This window comes from Nothoprocta perdicaria, unplaced genomic scaffold (genome assembly GCF_003342845.1).
Source record: "Nothoprocta perdicaria isolate Ctin4 unplaced genomic scaffold, notPer1 scaffold_387, whole genome shotgun sequence".
Taxonomy (NCBI): domain Eukaryota; kingdom Metazoa; phylum Chordata; class Aves; order Tinamiformes; family Tinamidae; genus Nothoprocta; species Nothoprocta perdicaria.
In genome coordinates this window covers 64,335-87,012 of record NW_020455629.1, presented here as the reverse complement: position 1 = coordinate 87,012, position 22,678 = coordinate 64,335, and positions in this window count along the sequence as shown.

Here is a 22,678-nt window from a genome sequence, read left to right as displayed (position 1 = left end):
TCCAGATGTACAGTCATGTAATAAAATAATCTATCTTGCACAGGCTTCCAGTAAGATGAAAAAATAGATGTGTCCAGGAAAACCTGTACTCTTGGTCAGTATACCAAAATTAAGTTCTGTGGTATTAGAACCCTTTTCCCACCAGCAGTCAAGTTAATCAGTCACAACCTCAAAAAAGTCTGTCTACATGAGGTCTATGTGGACTAATTGCAGAGTGGACAGTTATTTGATAAATGTTATAAGAAAAACAATAAAAAATAAATTTGTTGCCAAAAGGCTTTGAGTTGCAAAGGGAAGTAATGGAAACATGAGGTAAACTATTATTCTTGGATACTATAGAGTACATAGTATGGAATATTTTGGCATTCATTTCTAATTGTTTGGCTATTTGCTTAATTGAGACAGATAACAGTCAGCATTTGTACTTCATTCTTCTTACAGTTTATTGACTTTTAGACATGACATATCATGGAAGTAAAATCATTAAAATTGCCCTTCACAAGGTAATCTGCCTTCATGAGATCGAAGTCTCTTCTGATTGGACATAGATTGATTAATGGTCTCATCTGGATAACAGTTCTGTCCCTTTTGGGAATAGAATGTGCAGAAAAAGGCAGAAAATGAGGAACATGCTGAACTTCAAATGAGAGACAGACCAAAGGGAAAAAAAAAAAGTTGCTCTAGGGCTTTTTTGCATTGTCCCTTGTTCACCACCTTCCACAGTTAAAATCCTCCAGAACCACACTCACAAGGAGCCCAAACAAGACAGTAAGCACTGTACTATAAGTTCATAGTACAATTGCATATCAGGTGCAACTTAAGACCAAGGTTCTAGAATTGATCATTGCATAGTATATGTACAAGGAACTCCTTCCCACACCCTGAAAAATAAAAATTAAGCTACAAAAATGATTAACTAATATTTGCTAAAAATATGTCAGGATCTTTTATCACGTTTTTCTGACTTAGTCACTTTATCCCCCCCCAAAAAAATGCTGACATGAAGAACTCTCTATTTTTTGTTCTTATTCTCACTGTTGTTGAGTTTTTCATGTATTTTCTTACCAAATATAATTCTGGTAAAATATATGAAGGGAGATAAATTGTGCCCTCATAATTACTATATCTGGCACTGAAGAAGAAAATATTTCTCTTTCTCTTATTCTCAAAGAATATAGACTGTGACTATGTGCAGTAGAGCACATCTAAGTCACTGCTTTGATTTCTTTCCTTGAGACAGTTCCCATACTGGAGAGCTCCTGGAAATCATTTTAGAGTTAGAAATTCTTTCTGTGTAAAAAAATTGAGACTTCCTGCAGCTGTGGGCTATGTGCCAGCAGACAGGATATGTGGACTTTCCTGACAACTCCTGCACAGTTCATGGTAGCAGAAAGACCTGTAATATCTTCAAAGTGTTATGTGGAGGTTTTCCACTTAAGAAACAAGSCAGTAATGACTGTTAAACACTAGAACAGAAACAGAAATAAAAATATTATCTAGTTATTCAGCATGGTTATATATGTAGCCTTTTTGCTTGCATTCACATGAAGACAAAGAAGAAACTGTATCAGACACAGCACCTGGCCCACTTACTCTTCTGTCTGGCATGTCTCTTCTCCTTAACCACCCCATAGACTGGATATGGACCACACATAAGGGCCTCATCAGGCTCCTGGTACCACATGAGCATCTAAGCCCTCATTTCAGATATAAAAGAGTTGCTCCCAGAACAGTTGCTCCCAGAATAGCCATTCTTCTCTAGAAATAGGAAAATATACTAATTTCGTTATAGTGGCTATATACTACTTTTGTCAGCAAGATAAGAAAAACAACACGTTCATTATAACGAGTGAAATTCTAGCTYTAGAAAAAGTCAAGAAGAGTTTGACATTAGCTTCAGTGATGACAGGACTTAATCCTCTGCCACTGCTGATAGATTTGAAAWTTTTTCAAGTAAATACACTAAAAGAGACTATGAAGCATATCATTCCATAGTCACTCATACAGATTCAGACCATTTACTATCAGGGCTTTTTGAAATATCATTTTAACTGATGGAAAACTTGATTTCTCTAATTAAAACCTCYATTAGCAGCTAACCATGAACTGGTAAATTTGCACTGTGTTCTTTTGCTCCACCTAGAAATCTTACCTGAGGCTGCTGTCAGTTCAGGTGTCTCTTCACCACCTTTTGCCTTCACAGCAGCAGACGCATTCTAGGTTTTTCTGAAAAAWTTATTTTAAGAACTGTAAAGCAGAAGTCTGAATTAGATAAAGTCAAGGTCAAATATGGTGTTCTCCAACTCAGACATACGCAGCAAGCAAATGTATAAGAAGTGTATTTATGTTTAACAGATGCAAAATCTATGCATATTAAAGGAAAATAAATCATTAGTTACTGGATTGGTGTAGTCCTCCAGACTCCAGTAGGCAATGCAGTGACATCAAGAACTTTTGGCTATTTAATTGAAACACAGAACTATGGTAACAGAAGGGAGGATGAAAGGATGAGTGGAATAGGATAGGACAGTTTATTTAATAGGACCTACTCCAGCCAYGCTGCACCAGAGCTATTCCCTACTGCTGTGCCACATTCTATGCAAATTCCATGAGAGTAACAAGCACAAGCAAACACAAATATTTGTTTCCTGCCTCCTAAAAAATGTTATAGAGTTTAGCTAAGGTTAACATGCTTAGCCATATGTTTGTCATATGATCACAAACATATGTGGGTTTTTTTGTTTGGTTGGGTTTTTGTTTGTTTTTGTTTTTTTGCTGTGGTTTTGCTTTGTAGAAAATAATGTTTATGTTCTCAAAGTTCAGATGTTGATTTAAAGGATGGGAGGAGAGAATATCCTAAGGTGAAAAGCTAGAAACAAATTTCATGTTTCTTCAAGGAAGTTGAAAATGTAGTGAAAGACAAAAAAATTCTTGTCTCATAGTAAAGAAGCCAAGTTACTCACAGAACGGGCCTGATGGACCTGAGGAACACCCAAGAGTGTAGTATTTATCAGTTAGTACTCACTTATGCCCTTTCCTTTTCTATTCAGGGCAATACTTTTTGAAGGGAAGAGGCAATTACCAAACAGATATAGCCAAAGACACAGCACCAAAACATTTCAGCCAGTAACAGGCTAGTAACAGGCTAGAACAGGCTGCATCTACTTAAAAACATTTACTACCCTTACTGTTTCTTAAGTGCTATAGTCAAGCTTASCCCAGAATGATTAGCTTAGACCTTTCTTGTTTCTAACCATGCTGTTTATCATGGGAGAGTGGATCCTCTCTTCTACTTAGGAAACAGAAGCAACATTTCACATCTTGAGTAATGTGTGCAGTTTTGGGCTCCCCAGTACAAGAGGGATGTGGAGCTGCTGGAGAGAGGTCAGYGCAGGGCTACSAGGATGATCAGAGGCCTGGAACATCTGCCCTATGAGCAAAGGCTGAGAGAGYTGGGCCTGTTCAGCCTGGAGAAGAGAAGGCTGAGGGGGGACCTGATCAGCATGTATAAATACCTCAAGGGAGGCAGTGAGGAGGAAGGGCCGACCTCTTTTCAGTGGTGGCCAGCAATAGGACTAGAGGAAACGGCCACAAGCTGAGGCACCAGAAGTTCCACACAATTTAAGGAAACATTTCTTGACAGTGAGGATGACAGAGCCCTAGAACAGGCTGCCCAGAGAGGTTGTGGAGTCTCCTTCTTTGGAGATCTTTAAAACCCGCTTGGATGCAGCCCTGTGCCACGTGCTCTAATTGACCCTGCGTGAGCAGGGAGGTTGGCCTAGATGACCTCTGAGGTCCCTTCCAACCTTAAGCATTCTATGATTCTATGATTCTATGATTTCAGTTTTGCAACTCTATGCTTTTGATTACTCAGATATTGAGTATCTTTGAAGTCTTTGTTGCACCATGATGAAAAGCAGAGCTAGTTCTAATGCTGAATGCCAGATCCAAACTCTTTCATCTTGGAGAAGTCAAATCTCTTTCTAACATGGTATAATTACTTTGAACACAGATCCACAGAGGGCTACCATTTTCCATGCCCTCATGCCACACATTGGATTTCCACGGCCAAGATCTTTGCCTTAGGTTTTCCCCTTTTTACTTTGTTTCCCCTTGTTTTACTAACAAGGAGAGCCAAACATGCTAGCAGTCTTTAGGGATTCTCTGGGCAACTCCACCCTCAGCAGTTCTTTCTCAGAAGGGATTCTCAAGACCAAACAACCTCGATTACACATGTTTTTACTTCATAGTTCCGTAAGACCAGCTTCCCTGCTTGTAGTGTTCCTGGAACAGGGCCAGGATGTGCAGTCTATTAAAAATGCTCTTCTCAGTTGTGGGTCATTTGGCTAGTTCACATGGGCTCATATTACCCTGGCACAGGCAATTTYGGCAGTGTTGTTTAAAACTCTCCCTAGCATGGACATCGATAATACAAACAGTTGGGATTTAAATGCATAGTTTTACAAGGAAACATCAAGGTTTACAATTCAATTGGCAGAGCTGTGCAGCAGCCTCTTTTTATTTAGATTTTAGACTTTAGTTGCCTCAGATGAACTATCTGCTTGTGAGTCCCAAAAAGTGACATAAACAAAGCACTCTAAGGTACTTAGCTGTATTATACCTCTTTGAAGACCTTGCCTACATACATATAGGTAGACTTGCAGAGAAGTCATGACCCATCTTCTTTTCTTTCTCTTTGAGTCCTGTAAGTTTGGGGCCTGCAGTGAACAAGATCTACAYGACAAACAACCCATGCACCTATCCTTTCTAAGGCATCTTTTGTGTGAAACATAAAACCACAGATACAAATTGCTCTGACTTTGACCTGAACTAGAATATATTTACAGACAACATATGAGAAAGAATTACTGTGACCACACAAATTTCTGCTGCACACACCATTTTCCAAAAATACTGTCCAGAATGTTTCAATATAGCATATATATTTATATACATAATCRTAATAATATATATATTTTTCAAGCTGGTGTTCTTCATCAAGTATTTGCAGGAGAAACCTACATAATATCAGCAGCATTCAAGACTGGCAGCTAAGCTTTAGTCATAGTACACAAGATAGAATTTTTGCTGTGTCAGGACAAAAGTTCTCTGACAAATAGCAATTTGTTTAACTTGTAAAAATAAGCATTTGACAAAAAAAAGATGCTTGATTCCTTGCATAAGAATTAAAAATAACAAAAGGAAAAGCAGTAGAAATGCAGAACAGATTTAAATGTAGGAAACATTGTGAATCAGAAGGATGTTAAGTTCAGATGCAGACTTTTTCATCTCTTTCACATGTGATGGTCTCTGAGTGAAATTATCAAAAGACTGTAGCAGCTCTGAGTATTATACATGCAACGGGATAGAACAAGTTTTAACACTATTAGGGTTTTTTGATAATTAGGACATGATTCAGAGATTCTGAAATCATACATTTCCACTTTACAAAATCAAGTCTGTTTTATTGCTTAAAGTCACATAATCCTCCATAAAACAGAAACTGACATCACTGACCGTGGAACCTGAAGAAACAATACTTTGTTAATGGATGTGCTCTGAAATAATTTCATRTAGTACATAACTGACTGTATTGCTGAGCACTGCAACACTATCCATTTCTTCAGACTTCTCAGGAAAAATATTTTAAATATATCTCAATTCATCTCTCTTTTTTCTTTTTTTTTTCTGTTAAGGAGAATTGCTTCTTCCCCTTACTTGGCATCTGCTCTAACTTTTGTGCTTAAAATGCTTTAAAAAAAAGACTCTCCTTTGTTCTGTATTCTTGTCTTCACTAAAGGACTCTCCTTTGTTCTCTATTCTTGTCTTCACTATACAATCTCTTCAGTAGCATTTTACTTAAACTGTAACTCAAGAATCTTTGTTGCTAATCCAGAAATCGCCCAGACAGTTTTTGTATTTTGTAGCGAGTTTTGGGAAGCTCTAGGAAAGCTAGAAGAGACAATCTTTTACTTGTGATCATGTGAAGACTTCATCTGGAACTCATGAAATACAATAAACACATCCACACTTTAAAGACATCCTCAGACATAATATTCAAACAATTCTAAAATGTTGCTGTCATTGAATTYTTTATATTTCTAAAAGGACACCTCTTTTAATGTCTATGTTGAAACATTGTCAAGACTTAAATAAAATATCTTTTGCCAGATAAAAATAAAGTAGGCTGAGACTTGCAAAGCAGTTAACCTCTTTTTAGTTGAAATGACATTGTGTATATTATAAGATTACAGCATACTTTCAGTATTTTTATAATTATATCTGTGATTTTTGCAGTTCAGAGCAAAAGATAGAAAAAAGTTTCCTTGTCTTCAGTTTGGTGTCTGTAAAAATCCAGTCATCTTCTAATAGTCTAGTGAAGYTAATGCAATTTACCTAAATATTTTCAAAAATTTCTAATAAGTCTTCTTTCAGACAGGAAGAAGATTAAAAGTTTATCTTATTACTAGACTAAGATTCCAGCAGTAGAAACAGTTTCTTGAAGGATGTTCAGGTACTATGCTTTCTACATTGTCAACTTCATCCTTCCATTCTTTAACACTACCACCTATCTGACAGASAGACAGCTTCTACAGTTCAGCTTCACTACTTTTCTCCTGCCACTTGTCTCTGCCTTTGCTGTATCTAATGCCTTTCCTTCCTTTCTCACTCACTACTTCTCCATTGATAAAGTCAAAGTAAATATAATCCAGTTGATAAAATTAAAGTCACAAGTGGAGAATAACTAGAATCTAAAAGAAATATAGAAACAACAGATTTTCAACTCATAACGTGTCTTGCTCATTTTTCCCTTTTCCTGAGACTTCCTCCTTCCACTGCAGGGCCCTCTGAGAGAGTATTGTTTCTTCTTCTGTACTTGCAAATAAAACATTCACGGGAATCTCCAAAAACTATTTGCAATCTAGTCAATAAACAAAACAAAATAAAAACACACAGAAAGGAAGAATTAATGTATCAGAAAGAAGGTTCTTCTGTCTTTATTGTGTAAATATAATTATACCTGATCAAATTTTTCATTTGAGTTTTCATTGCCAAGAAAGTTTTGGTAGATCATTTTGACCCAGACAAAACAATAACAGGATTGTCTGAAGTATAAATATTTCTGTTTCTTTCTTCATCCTGGCTTCCATTTCTTTTTCTTCTACTTAAGCTACTTCTACTTTTCATTCTGAAAAGTTCAAAAGATTCAAAAATCTGTAAATAAAAACAAATGTAAGAGAGATGCAATAACAAAGCCCCATCATGGTTTATCTAACCCTCACTAATCATGAGACATGAGTTCTGGAGTCCTACAAAGGCTTTATTCCTTGGGTTGATTTCCAGAGATTTTGAAGACTGAGTCTATAGTCTTTATGGGCAAGTTCTCTGGCATTAATGGCCAGCATTGTGCAATCCTCTCACAGTATAGTGTGTTTTTATGCACATGAAGTAGTTTGTGAGATTACTGAGTAAAAGTGCAAAGTACAGATTCTCTACATAACTTTAATCTCTTTGAGACAACAAGATGATGCAACAAGTTCTTTGAACTGATGAAAATTAGTAGAGCTTTTTAAGGGAGAGGAACACAGTGCTCCAGATATTCCTGCCCTAGCTACCTTCCCAGTCCATTCTTCTCCACTCAGTGCTGAAGATCAGCTAGAGTTACAAGTAGATACAGAGGGTGACCATTCCACCCCTCTACAGAAAGTTTATTAAAGCTCTTTCTGCTCTGGTGATTTCTCTAGCTGTCAGATCCTCAAGCTCATCTCACTCTGAAAAGATTCAGTCTAAAATAGCTATGCAAATCTGAGTGTTTCTGGAAGTAAGGCTGGTTTCATAATCAATCTCTCCAAGAGCCAATATCTACTCTAGTGCAGAAAACAATATCTCAGAGAAAACTCTTTGGAATACGCAAGTAATATTTTATTAGGAAAGAAAATGTGACCTAGGMTAAAGAGTGCACCAGACCAAGAAGCTTAGTCAACAAAAGCATTTTGATATCTGCATAGCAGAGAATTTACCAGTACTTTTGCATGTACCATAACTGTTGTTGCTGTGTTTTTATGTGCATTTTCAGAAATATACTTAACACATGGATTAAATTATACAAATTGTCATACCTAAAGAGTCTATATATAGTCTGGAGAAAAAAAAAAAAAAAGAAAAGAAAGGATGAAAGTCAACTCGAAAAAGTGGAAAAAGCAACAGGGAAATAATCAATCTGGTAAATACAAGAAGCAGATCAAAGGATGTAGGAGTAAAAGTGGGTTACAAGTGCAGTATGCATGTCCACACTGTTACACTGTCGAAAAACACCAGTAAAAAAAAWTTTAAATAAAAATCTTAAATAATTTAAATAAGAGTGTTTAAATAAGAATCTATCCTACAAGACAATTTCGTAACTCTTTTGCTCCTCTGTGTGTTGTCTAATTAGCTGAAATTCTATGCTATAGTTATGCTCTGTATTTTAAGAAGATGTGAACTAGCGGGAGACAGTCCAAAACTCAACTTTCTTAAAAATAAACAAACAAACAAACAAATAAATAAATAAATAAATGGATTTAAAATTGAGATTGTTAAATCTTGAGGAAAAAAAATCCCAACAGGTTAAAGCATAAGAGTCCTCCGTAAAAGGCTTATACAAAGAATTCTTTTGAAATTCTGCTTTTTAAAGATCACAATACATACAGAAGTAGAAACAAAAGTCCTCTATTTGCATAGCAAAATATTGGATTCAGTAGGTTGAATGATGGGGAGATTAGGGAGTCACTTCCACTCTCTAAYGTTTCACTGAACATTTTTAAGAAGAGATTAGAGAAATATCCTTCACATTTGTACCAAATACAGTTAGTCCTGCCCTGGATATAAGATTTTTTTTCCTAACCAGAAACGGACTATAAATGTCCATCCCGCACTTACTCCTGCATTTACTCTGTTAAAATAAACGGGCTTATTCAACAATGAACGAGTCTGTGTAATGATTCTTTATCTCTGTTAAATATAAATTCTTCTCTTCCTTTTTATTTTTTGGATTGTCACAACTTCTATCCACATTAGTTGCCTTCAGCTAAATAGTTGTTTATGATCCATTATAGAATAATATGTGTGCATGCATATGGATGTCATGTGGCACTCATGGTTGTATGAAATACCTGAAAATTCATCTCTAGACATGTGCATCTCTAGACATTTTGTGTCTATGACATGTGCTTTGAAAGCACATGTAGTGGCTTTCTTTTTCAATTTAAGCCTAACATTATAAAAAAAAAGTAGTGCCCTTTAATTGTGGTTTTGAGGCATTTTTTTATATATATATATRCAAACACACACATATATATAAAGCATTTTCTAATTACTATTATTAACTTATTTCTAAACACTATTTCATAATATTTATCCAAAGAAAGACTATTCTTTTCTGATCCTTCAGCCCTTCTGCCCTCAACTCCACTCCCACCTACAGACCTCTTTAGTTGAAGACTCATGATCTCAGACCAGGCTATTTGTCTGTCCCAGCTCCTATTAGGCACTTTTTGCCATATCATAAGAAAATAAGATAAACAGTGAGCCTGAAATAACTGGTTAAACTATGAGTATCGTGAATGACTGACAGAAATTAGGCATGGTGAAAGTCTTCTATGTGTTACAGGTTCATTTATCTAAAACATGTTTAAAATGTAAATATATGCTGCTTCAAAATTAAAGGTGTTTTGCAAAGGGAAAAACCTTATTTTGAAAAAAGTACAAAAGCCAAAGATTATTTCTAGTGTGACATCACAGTCTGTCACAGTTAGTTAATTCCCTAGTGAAGATGTGACAGAAATTCAGTCAGTAACAATTACTATTCCACTGGAAGRCAAAGTGTGGTATTAAATCAGCACAGGCGAAACGGCAACTTTAGTGAACAGATGCAGCTTCCAGCATTAATTCCTGTGCAGGATAATGTATCTGATTCTGATTTCTGACAAAATAAGCAGCAATGCCTTTTTAACGGATCTCCGAGTTTTAAAGAAGTTGCAGATACCCTCCTCAAAGTTTTGCAGCTCTGAACAGGCACACCGAGGTGCTCTTGAGTGATGCTAGAACAGCATAAATGTTTACAACCCATCACRGCCATGAAAATACCTAAAAAGCTTGTGATGTACCATATTTTAAGATCTGAAAGACTCAGAATAAGAGACAGATAAATCTGAATAAAGCAATCCCACATTTTATCGGCCCTGTGGCTGCAGGGGACAAGGCTGCATTCACTCTTTCCCTGGCAGGGGAACGTTTTGGAAAGGCCCCACCAGCTGCAGCCTTCCCTGTGCCATGGCTCTACTCTGACCCCCACCTGGCTCCTGGCCTCCCTAGCCCCTACTCTGACCAGAACACTCTCCTGGCCCAGCAGAAGTGCCTCATGTCCTCCCTGGAGTGGCCTGGTTCCCTGAGGGCCTGCCATAGAGAGCCCTTGACACCACCAGCCAGTGTTTGAAGTCCAGTGTTGACATTTTATTTAGCCATTGCAATAAAAGCCAGTGTTACCAGCTCAGTTTCAGTCATGCTTGTTTATTGTGGGTTAAAAATATTTGAACTTCATTGTCCCCCACTGCAAACAGGCAAGTTGAAAGTGAAACTAAAACCAGAAGGCCCTGGTGCTTTCTCAGCCACATTCATAGTCCAGCAGTGAATTTTCTCTTGACAGGTCTAGCTTTTCTCCTCTTCAGGATCTTTCCATATGCACAGAGTTAGTACAGGAAGGCAGTATCAGGCTTCAAGATTTACAGATGGTGGCAAAGCTGTACATCTGGYATATAGGTAAAAGCATTATAAGTGGTGGGCAAGTTCTCCAGCTGCCTGGATTTTGATTACTGTCGTTGTTGTTTTTAATTAAACTGTGAGCAACAGTTCTTACCAATGAGCCTGGTAATCAATCTCTTCCAGGCTCCCCACACCCTGCAATTTGTAGTGAGGTAAGACACACTGGTGTCAAGCTGGCAAGTGTGATGGGGGCAACACTCTGCAAGGGTTCACGATGCCAGCGAGCCTGGGGACAATGCTGGAGTGCAATTGAAAACCTAGAGATGCTTGGAGCAGTAAAATTGGGGCTTTTCTTGCAAGTTTGTGGTGGAGGTATATGGGAGCACTGGTAGTAGATGCAATTGCCTGAAAGAGTTTACAACAGCAAGCAGTTAGGAGATGACAAATGATAGTGAACATACCCCAGATGGAGACCAATCGCCTAAGCCACACTGGTTATATTGGCTAAATATCAAGGCTTTTTTTTTTTTTTTTTTTTTTTTTTTTTTTTTTTTTTTTTTTTTTTTTCATGTTAAAATCCAAGTCCTTCATTTTACCACATGCAGGAAAACAAAAACAACCAAAACAAGACCCCTATGCATAATGCAAGTTTAAGAAAGAGAGGTCAATGGGCACCTGTGGTAATCTCTAGATTTATTGGAGGTTAGAGGGAGAACCAGGCAGCTCCTTTTAATAAACTGCTTCTTTCTACTGATGTCTCTTTGAAATGCTCTACATGCAAATTTTGTTCAACTTTGTAACAACCTTTATAATAACCACACCATTAGAAAAAGAATTAAAATATTCAAACCACTAGGATTTGGACTAGAGGTTGATCATAAATTTTGTTGGACAGACTTTAACTTTCAAATAGTCCTACTTTTCTGTCTCTAATCTAGCTCAATAGATTTTGAAGAGAATAGTACTAAAAATGCATCCCTGTCATCAAGTTGTATAACATCTTATTTACTGTAAAAATTAATGTACTGCACTCACTGGCATTGTTTATGGGATATATGACATGGAAAGTAATCACATGATTTTAGTCCTGGCCTTAGTAAAACTTTTTGTCCCCAAACCAGCCATATCCACTTACATCCAGAGAGAATAAATCTCTGAAAGTATTCTCATGGGCAAATTTACCTTTTCAAACTACAGGACCAGGATTTCTGAACCTTTTTTTTTTTTTTTTTTTCTCCTTGCTTTTGAAGTGAGCCTGAAGAATATGGCACATCCTTCCTGCTGGGCTCCCCCACTTTTCAAGACCTCATCACTTTACATTTGTACACACTGCAGCTGTTTCACTGTGGCAGTAGGTGGTCTAATGAAATATTACCACACCATTTCTTCGACAACTTCTTTGGCTTCTTGTGTCATCTATCCCGCTCAAAAATCACAGTATTTACTTTGGACTGTTTCACTGGAACTGCTTCTCTGTATCTGATTGATTTGATGAAAAGAAGGACAGGCCACCAGTGCGCCTTGGCCCCACTCAATAACAAAAATGCTTCTCTGAGGGCTGGCAGCCTGCAGTCGCTCCAGGCGCTTCTCCAGGTTTCCTCTGAGGAACAGCTCTTTGATGACACATAGCTTGCTTGGAGGAGTCCAGTCAACATCACCAGAATTGGCTTTCCCCGCATGCAAGGCAGAGGAGATGCAATTCAAGGAGACATTAAAGGCCTGAGAGGACAMAAGGAAAGAATGGTTTTCCACAAGTCACAGATCAAATGCCTTGTTTCTCATCCAGAATCAGAAACAGATCTCTCTGATAGCAAGCTGGGGTATTCAGCCTGTCAGCCTCAGCACAGCTGATGTCCAGCTTAAGCTGTTTTTGTTTGTTTAGTGACAACAGTTGTTCTCAATGTGGACCTTCACAAAACAGCATGGGTTCAGAGAGGCGGAATGATGTTCTTGCTGGTGTGAAGTACTGAGTATCCATGTTTCCCTGCTGTGAATGCATTTGAGGCTGAGAGCCCTCAACTCTTTGCAGGCAGTGATCATCACCCCATGATTAGGTCCATGAACAATTAAGGCTTTAAGATGTTCCCACATAGAGTGACAAACGTGAGGTTCTGATTCTCACTACTGTTATGAAGTGTGACTGGTGTGACTGCTGAAACATTTACTCCCACTTCAAGTATTTGTCCATGTGTATACTCCACTACTTCTATGCATGTACAGCATGAGGCTGAAATCAGAAGTCTTTGACCAGCACTATCTACTTGGGACATTCCTGCTTCCTGTATGTCCACCTGCTATGATTGCCAAAAGCATAAACATAATTCAAATACAATAGAAAAAGGTTTTCTGAGCATTCAGGTGCCACAATAACCATTTATACTGCAGTCAATGCACACAAAAAGCCTACTGTGGTGTTAATTAGGTAACTTCTTCGTCACATGTGTTTAAATATTTTGATTTTAGTTAGGAGTGAATGAGCTTCCTTATTGAGACAAGCCATTCCACACTGGGATTCCTAAATTGAAACACTGTGCATCTTTTAAGATATTACTATTACAATTACTATTCTGTTTTTGTCATCTATTTAAGAACAAACATGTAGCAACAAAGAAAAACTAATATCTGGGTTCTGGTGCACGGCATAGGAGCTCCCTGAGGGAGCCTGCCAAGCATCTTCAGTGGTTCGGATACTGACTGATGATCTTTACAAACTAAATCCTACATTTCTACAAGCAGTGACTATGACTTTGAACAGAGTAGTTTGCTCACCCTGCCTGACTTCTTTTTTTTTGTGGTTTGTTAATCCCTATAAAGTTTTGTGTGATTTTATTGCTGTTTCTTTCCCTCTACTCATTTCTCTAAGCCACATCTGATATGTTACATATCTCTGAGAAATTTCTGCCAGACATTCCAGCAACTWCAGCAAAATTATGTTAGGATAGGCAGTTTGAAAAAGTGGAGCGTCTTTGGCATTCTTTGCAATATATCTATATTTGCCATTGAGTCAATATATTTAGTATCAATCGTTTTGTCTATGACTATTTAAAATCAGTAGTTACACTTCTGGTGAGAGAAATTGTGCCATAGGGATTTCATTTCAATTTATGTGTAAACACCTATGTATATGTGCATTTACTAACTCGTATGTATTTATCTTGATGGTTGGGTATTGTCCTTAAAAATGGATATGGGCACAAATGTTTTGTGACTAACCAGGACATGAGGAAGGAAGGATGAGGCAAAGAAAAAGTTTCAGGACCTGTGCATAGCCATTTAGTCATATATTCTACAGTTCTGCTATCCTAACAATTTTGACTCTCTTATCTTTCTTTTAATTGGCTGAAGGTTTCAAATATTACCAATAGATACTGACAGACAAATAAATTTCAATGGAAGAAGCTGTATTTACTTATTAAACTTTACTGAAGGAGTATAAAGCCTATCTGATAGCTAAAAATTATTTGTATGATACAGAAAATGTGATTCATTTACTAAAGACAAAAGTTAAGATGAAGTTTTTACAATGTACTGCTGGAGGTTTTACTAATATTGAAGTTTCATGGATGKAGGGGAAAGAAATCCACATAAATCATGGATGGTAGAAGTGACTAATGCACCTGGTGTTCACAGTTTCCTTTAAGACAAGTTTCTTCTGTGTGTGTTTTTTGTTCTTTTTTTGTTCACTAGTTTTTAAACACACACACACATACAAACAGGAAATACTTAAGAAAAAGTTGATAATCATACATTCTCAGAATGGTTAAGGTTGGAAAGGAGCTCTGGAAATAATCTAGTCCAACCCCCTGCTCCAGCAGAGACACCCAGAGCACGAGGCACAGGGTGGCACCCAGGCGGGTTTGAAAGATCTCCAGAGAAGGAGACTCCACAGCCTCCCTGGGCAGCCTGTTCCAGGGCTCTGTCACCCTCACAGTGAAGTAGTTCTTCCTCACATGAGATGGAAGTTCCTGTGTTTTAATTTACACCCATTACCCCTTGTCCTGTCACTGGCCACCACTGAGAGGAGTTTGGCCCCTTCCTCCCTACATTCTTCCCTCAAGTACTTATACATGTTGATCAGATCTCCTCTCAGTCTGCTCTAAGTGAGCAGACCCAGCTCACTTAGTCTTTCCTCATACGATAGATGCTTAAGCATCTTTGTTGCTCTGTGCTGGACTCTCTCTAAAAGTTCCACATCCCTCAATAAAACTCCTTTAAGAAAACCACTTAAGAAAAACAAATATTTAATCTGAAAGAAAATTTARACATCCAAAAGAGCCCACCTCAGGAGTGCCATTTGATGCTATGGGACACAGCAAGTAACTGTGCAGATTCCTTCTGTTGGCCCTTTTGCGTTTGTCCTTCTCCAGTTTCTTCCTTATCACATGTCAATCTGTGATGATGGGAGACTCCACCTCCTGCCACCTTGGCATTTCTGTGCACTTCAGACAACTGTGGCAGGAGGGAAGGAAGTTGTCATGGAAAGAATGGTCATGGGAGTGACACAATGCTTTAGCTCTTGTGAAGGAAATACTGACAGGTTTTACTGGTGTGGACAATAGTTTCATGARATTCTATGGCAAGGTCACATGGGTTACAAGATAATACAAAGAATTTTCAAGGACATCCTCCTATTGAGTCATGGGGTTCAGRCTGGATCCCCTTGCTTTCCAGACTCCTTCTGGGAGGAGTCTCAGTGTGACTAGATCCAGTCCTAGTCCCAGACCTGGTAAGTGGTAAGGAAATTTTTTCACAGTTCTATCAGTAAAGTTTACAAGTTCAAAAAGAGAGCACACTATAGTCACTTAATATGAATCTGTTAGGATCTGGCAAGAATCTTTTAACCTCAAGGAGTATCGTTGAGAGACATCCCTGCTCAAGGGGAGATCCTGGCGTGCAGCCTGCTGCAATGAAAGGACAGCTTAATGGGCTGTCAAGCTGTCCTCATATTTATGGGATAAGATGATTGATTTATAGTCATTCTTTCATTTCAGATGTCTTTTGGCTGGACTTTTGGCTGGTGTATTCACAATGACCCTTACCTCCTCATCACGATGCAGCCATCAGGACTGTTATTAATGGTTAATGTTTGAGTGGGGGAAGAAATCAAAGAGGCACCCACCAGCAAGCATCATGTAATGTCACTGGTGGTTAACATCTGAATAGGGCTATGTGTGAAAAGTCAGGTTGGGCTGGAGAAGGAGCACCCTCATCACAGAAGTATTTTCTACCCTTCATGAACATTATTCTAGTGGAGGTCATCTGTCCCTGCAAAACTAAGCAACAATTTTTCAAGGCATCACAGTGCAGAGCATTAAGCACATGTCAAAGATGCAGATGAGGTACAAAAGCATGGATAAAACAGGAAATTAAAATGTTTTGAGATTATTTCCTATTGTATAAATAATTCTTTCCACAGCTTCAATTTTATTCTTTATTTATAATACAAAGCACTTTCAGCATAAGAAGTGAAGTGACTTAAACTTAGTGTCAATTTTTATGTTAAAAGATGAAGTATATCCCTCAAAATTATTAACATATGTATGAAACACTGGTAGTCTTAATAAAGAAAGTTGACAACATTGGCTTATCCCACAAGGACACAACTATGCAGAGTAAAGATTGAGCAACAGAAGAGGAAAAGATGTCTCAAATACTTTAGAGTGAAATGTTTACACTCTTTCATGCAAAAAAATGATCTTTCATTGTTGAAAAACACCAGTTCTGAGTCTTGAGTTTAACTTAGATGTTAAAGTCTAATGGCTTTCCAAACAGTGTTAAAATTCCCCCAGAATGTTGCAGGAATGGGAACAAAAATGTAAATTGATAAAATCTTTTCCATTGCCATCTGGAAGTATCAACATTTTTAAATTAATATAAAATTTAATTGGAAACTGGACACAAAAAGAAACTTTCTGTTTATGAGAAGGCCATATGTGTAAATAAAGCATTACTTCCCTTTGAGCTGTTAAAAGAAATTCATTAGTTTTCCAAATAATCTCTTATTTCTGAAAATGGAGCATTGTGTCAGATCTGTTTTGGTAATTGGATAGAACCAAAATAGCTGATATGAAGTAATAACTGGTATTAAAGAACCTATGGTTTATGAGCAATGGTGTTACATTACAAGATTTCAGTCTTTTCATACTCTGCTGAGGAAAAAAAAAAAGCAATACAGGGAAGCAAGTACATGCAGGATACTTTTTTTAAAAAAATAGCAGCCACCATATTATAAGCATGTTCTGGAAGAGAATGAAGAGCTAGAAATAACAATCCATCACAGGGTTACAATAGCAAAATACTTTGTTCTTGGGAGTCTTGAGAACTCTTTCACTTGCACATGCATTATTAATTCCTATTTCACAGAAGAAAAAAACACTGTCACAAAACACATAAGTAGGCAAGTACAACTGTTCACTTTTAAGGCTATCTCTACTCATCAAGAAAAAAATATCATAAACACAACATTTGGGTGCTTAATCTGAGCTAGACTGCATTGGTGTGAGGACATGAGTATCAGTTCCATAGCTGTTGTGTTGTCTGTGCTTAAAATACTTTCTCCCATCTGCTATATGGGGACCATACACGGGGATAGCTGAAAGAAGGGTATAGTGAGGTGGGGGGTCAATCTCTTCTCCAAAATAACTACTGACAGGAAAAGAGGAAATGGCTTCAAGTTGTGGCAGGGGAGGTACAGTTTAGATATTAGGAAAAAATTCTACATGGAAAGAGTGGGGAAGAATTGGAACAGGCTGCCCAGGGAAATGGTAGAGTCATCGTCTCTGGTAGTGTTCAAGAAATATGTAGATGAGGCACTTAGGCATTTGGTTTAGCAGACATGAGTTTGCCTGCAGTGATGGCTTTGAGTTCAGTTGGACTTGATGATCTTGAAGGTCTTTTCCAATCATAATGATTCTATAATTCTATGCTGAATTTCTTTCCTCGGCTAATTTCTTGGCTGTCCCAGTGAGTCAAGTGGAACTATGCCACAGATGCCAGCTCCTGCTTTCTGCAGCTTATTTGTACCCTTTTTTTCTCATCAAAAGTCCCACTGGAGGAAGTSGTCTTTTTTTTTTCCTTTCTGTAGAAGAGAAAAATGGTTCTTTTTAGAACTCTCCTTCCTAAGATACGTGACTTCAGTAAAAAGGGATTAGATGTCCCATGAAGCTAAGGATGATTGCAACTGTTAATGGCAACAACAATCAGAGATTACATTTTCCATGCAGCTAAGAATGATTGCAACTGTTAATGGCAACAACAACAACAAAATCTAATTTTTATTCATAGAAAGTTGCTAAATATGGAAATGAATCAAAAAGTAAGAATAAGATTGTACACGGAAGATTCTTTACAGTTGTCTAAAACAATGATTGCCAGTCTTTTTGTAACTGAACTTCACTTGACAATTCACATGAAAGTAAGCATCTATCTTCCACATGTCACTGGGTTCAACTTTGGACTTTGTCAGTACTTCTTCAGCATCAGAGCTGGGCTCCTGRGTATATAGATAAACATACTGGATTAAATCCATACGGGATTAAATCCATGACCAGCTCATGATCCCCTACCCCTAGACTGCAAAATCACAGAGCCAAGATAATGCTGTTGACTTCTCAGAAATCAGGACAAATTAATTTGCTTAGGGGCCATGCTTCAGCTATAATATACTCAAGCCTCACAAGTAACGCATGTCTTACCAATTCATAACCACTGCTTCTCAAAACAACCTGAGATAGTTCTTGTCATAACTGGAATGTATCTGTGTATTCATGATAGGTCCTCCTCTACATTTTCTGTTGGATGTTTTTACTACTAAGAAGAAGACCACAACAGGAAGAGGAAGAGAAGTGAGTCAAATGGTCAAAAGACAGGACCTGAGAGAACCCTTCTATGCATGAAGTTGAAGAAGTCTGGGTTTTATTTTCTTCTTGTATATTAAAAGGCATTGGTCATAACTTATCTACCTCAGCAGATGACTGTGTCTGCAGCTTACCACCCTCTCTCTTCTTTGTCTTTGGATCAGCAAGATTTAAAGAGAGGAAGTTACTTCCCAAAGAGAGTGTCAAGACTATTTCTCCTTATATCTCCTTATATCTCCTTATATCTCCTTATATCTCCTTATATCTCCTAGCGGTTACTGAATGGCTATGTAATCTAAGTGGCTATAAACAATTTCCAAGTTATCTTATTACAGTTGTTGCTAACTGTACCTACCTTTTATGTACTGCACAAAACCATAAACAACACTGGCAAACACACATCAAGAACAAAGTACAATTTTTTTTTTTTGGATATACAGCTAGATAATGAAAATGAAATATATAATTTCCACTCCTTTCTGAAGTCTATGAGAAACTAAGCCCATTAAAGAATAACAGATTTGAAATTGGTAAAAGGAAGTTTATGCYGTACATCACATGTAATCAACCTCCAGAATTCACATTAGATTTTACTAAGGCCAAGAATGGGACTAAAAAAAAAAAATGGATGAGACATTTATATGAATAGCAAGAATATTTGGACTTTATTAGTTGGTGTAAAATAAGCTGCACTAAGGCAGCAACCAACCACTAACTTCTTGAAGCTAGAATCATTTCTCATGTAGGCATGTTGACATAAATTTTTAATTGTAAGGGCTTTACAACTTCCCCTGATACACTTAGTGCTAAGGTAGTATTTAGTAGGTGACTTTCAAGCAGCAGGATAATGGATCAGATGGACACTTGGTTTAGTAGGTCCTGGGTTCCTTGTCTTCAAAGTACTCTTTCCTGGTCAAGAGTGGTATGTTTCTCTACATTATGAATAAGATTGCCAAGTTATATAGTTATTTATTTATCAAGTGGCTTTACAGAGCAGATATCAGAGTGAATATTAGAGCTCTTTCCTTATAGATGCCTTTTCTGGAAATGAAACCTTCACCCAGGTACTACTGAGGTCCACAGCAAAACTCTTACTGACTTGACCAAGATGAGGCTTTGATCCACTGACTGTGATAGTCTGTTCAGATCCTGCACCAATGTGCACTTACCAAGTAGTTAACAGAGATGGTAGCATTAATCATGCTGACTTTGGAGCTGCCTCATGTGAGAAATGACAGGTATAATCCTTTGTGCATGTTTTTTCCTTTCTTTCTAGTAGCAACCATCATAAAAAGGTTATTATGAAGATTTACAAATCTGTAAAGGTTGGAGTTCAGCTTAACTTCTCAGCATTCAGAGGCTTATCTGAGATAGACACATTTTAAAAATGGACAAGAAGTGTGATACTCAGGAAACTGGAAAAAAAAAAAAAAATGAATGAAGTAAAAATCTACAAGAGCAGGGCTACTGAAAAACTAAGAGGAGGAAAATGAAGGAAAGAAATTAAAAGATGGGAACTGGAAAAAAAAAAAAAAAAAAAAAAAAAAAAACCTCAAAACTCTTTCCAGGATCACACAAAAGCCAGTTTCAGAATCAGAAGCCAGATCTACTCACTACTTCCTATAGTAAGAAAAGCAGCTCTCTAGGAAACTTCAGGCCTTATTTTTCCATGTCTATATTCCTCTGGAAGCAAGAATTGAGGTCAAAAAATCTTTAAATGTATATATATTTTCCCCAAAATATTAACCAAATAKTCTTGATCTGTAGTTAGAACTGTGAACAGAGGTCAGAGAATGCTACTGCTTTTTATGAATGATTTTATTTCCAGCAGTTCCTAGTGATTTGGAAGTTCCTTCTTTGTTTTTCACAGAGGCCCTATACTAGTGCTATACTCTTGTTTATACAGGTTTACTAGTTGGCAGGAGATTCGTTTGAATAGTTCTTTTCTGCAGGGTTTTGTTCTATTGTCATGAAAGAATTTTTTTCTTTATTTGAATCATCACCTTCAAAACCTTTACTATTGAAGACATCAAACCATAAATTTAAATGGAAATTTTGGGAACAGGGGTASCAAAATCTTGTTTATTCTTCATTACTGCTTTTGAGGCAGAGCGGAACAGAGCTACCACTCAATAAAGTGGTTCTAAAGATCCATCTGAAAGACTGAACAGTATATGAATTTCTTGTATAATGTTCGGAGTATTTGTGATAGCCATTAGAACAATCTTTTATTTCCATCGCTCACTGGAACCAAAGGYGAAAGAAGGTGAATTTATAATAGTTTGATTTCAGGACTCAAAATCAACATTTTAGTATAATGGACATTCTTATTCTCACTAATCAAGTTCAAAATCCCCTCTATGGGAGCAGTTCTTATTCATGTGCAAAAGAAAAAAAAAATCATGCAAAGTTTTTTTTTCTTTTTTATCTTATTCTGTTGCAATTTTCACTAAGCTCTCCTTCCTCAATTTTTTCATGTGGAAGGAAATCCTTGTTCACATAAACATACTCAATGACTTAAATGGGACCCGCAGCAGAAACAGTTACAGAATAGTATCTTGTATTTGTTCAAACACATCGACCAAGAACCAATACAGATAATGTGTTTATGAGTCCAACAAAAAAGACAAGGACCAAATTACTCAATGACAACAACATAAATAAAACTTTGAACAGTGTGCCAGATAGATTGATAAATCATGTGGAATGATGTCTTTTGTCAGTAAGACTAGGACAGCTACTCTTTACATCCTTAAAAAATAGTAGATGATTTGTAACCAACCAATAGATTTGTTGGTTTGAGTGAAATTAAATGGTTTATAGCAAGGCAAGAGGCTTCTTTAATTGAAGACTTTGGAGAAGGGGCTTTTTTTTTTTCAATGAAACAACTATAAAAAAGGTGAAGAGATTTTTTTTTTTATAAAACCTTTTTACAGTTTATTTCCTATCATTAGGTTCTTAAAATATAGAAATGAGGATCTGACTAAATGAATCAGGACGTTAAATGATAGAATTCGTCCATGTAAACAAATAAATAATTATTTACAATCTTTGGCAAAACAAAGTGAAATTTCATTGATCTCTCTCTCTCTCTCTCTCTCTCTCTCTCTCTCTCTCTCTCACACACACACACACACACACACACAGACACACACTTGCAAGGAAAAAAAACATCATAAATAATTTACATAGAATAGGAAAATTATGATACAGTCTAAATATTAACATCTTCATCCCCGCAATCATGTCTCTCTGAAAAAAACAAAAAACCCTACACAGCCATTACAATCATTACATTTAATGAAGTCACCCTCCCTTCTTCTCCGAACCTGGGGATACATTTGAAACACCAAAAGGAAGAAACTGAAACAGACTTTCAAATCTCATAAAAAGGAATTGGAAAAAAAAAATAAAAAAGATTTGATAATATGAACATTATAAAATGTGCAATAAAGCCAGAAACAGGATTCCTTTCTAATGCATAAAGCAACAAAATCTATTTCAAGGGATAAAAAGTTCATTTGACATTTAGCTCGCTGTGCCCTAGAAGGCGGCAAAGTTACTGCATTATGCCATTAGTAAACCCATCTATGAAGAAAATTACACCATTTTTTTGTGAACAAAGCTCATACAACTTAAAATAAAAAAAGTTAAACGTGTTTATACTACTATATATCTGAATAACTGTTGTACTTGTTTAGAAAAAAAATGGTATCTCTTCAGCATTATTTTAAAAAATTCTATATACAGCAGACATAGGTAACAATACAAAATATTAAAATTAGGGTAACTGGATATATATTAAGGTTCCACTTATAAATTCTTATTTTTATTCATTTAAATTTAATGCATGCATGAATCCTTGAAACTATGTGTTTAAATGCATGCCATGCTTTGACAATATCTACATACTGCAATATCCTTTTTGAAACTTCTTCAGAATATCTTTATTTGTATGTATATTACTAATGCATTATATGACATGCTTTAAAATAAATTATCAAGTAGATCAATGTGATAATCATAATAAATATTAACAAAATATTTATAATTGGAACCTTAAATTCATATGTTACCAAATT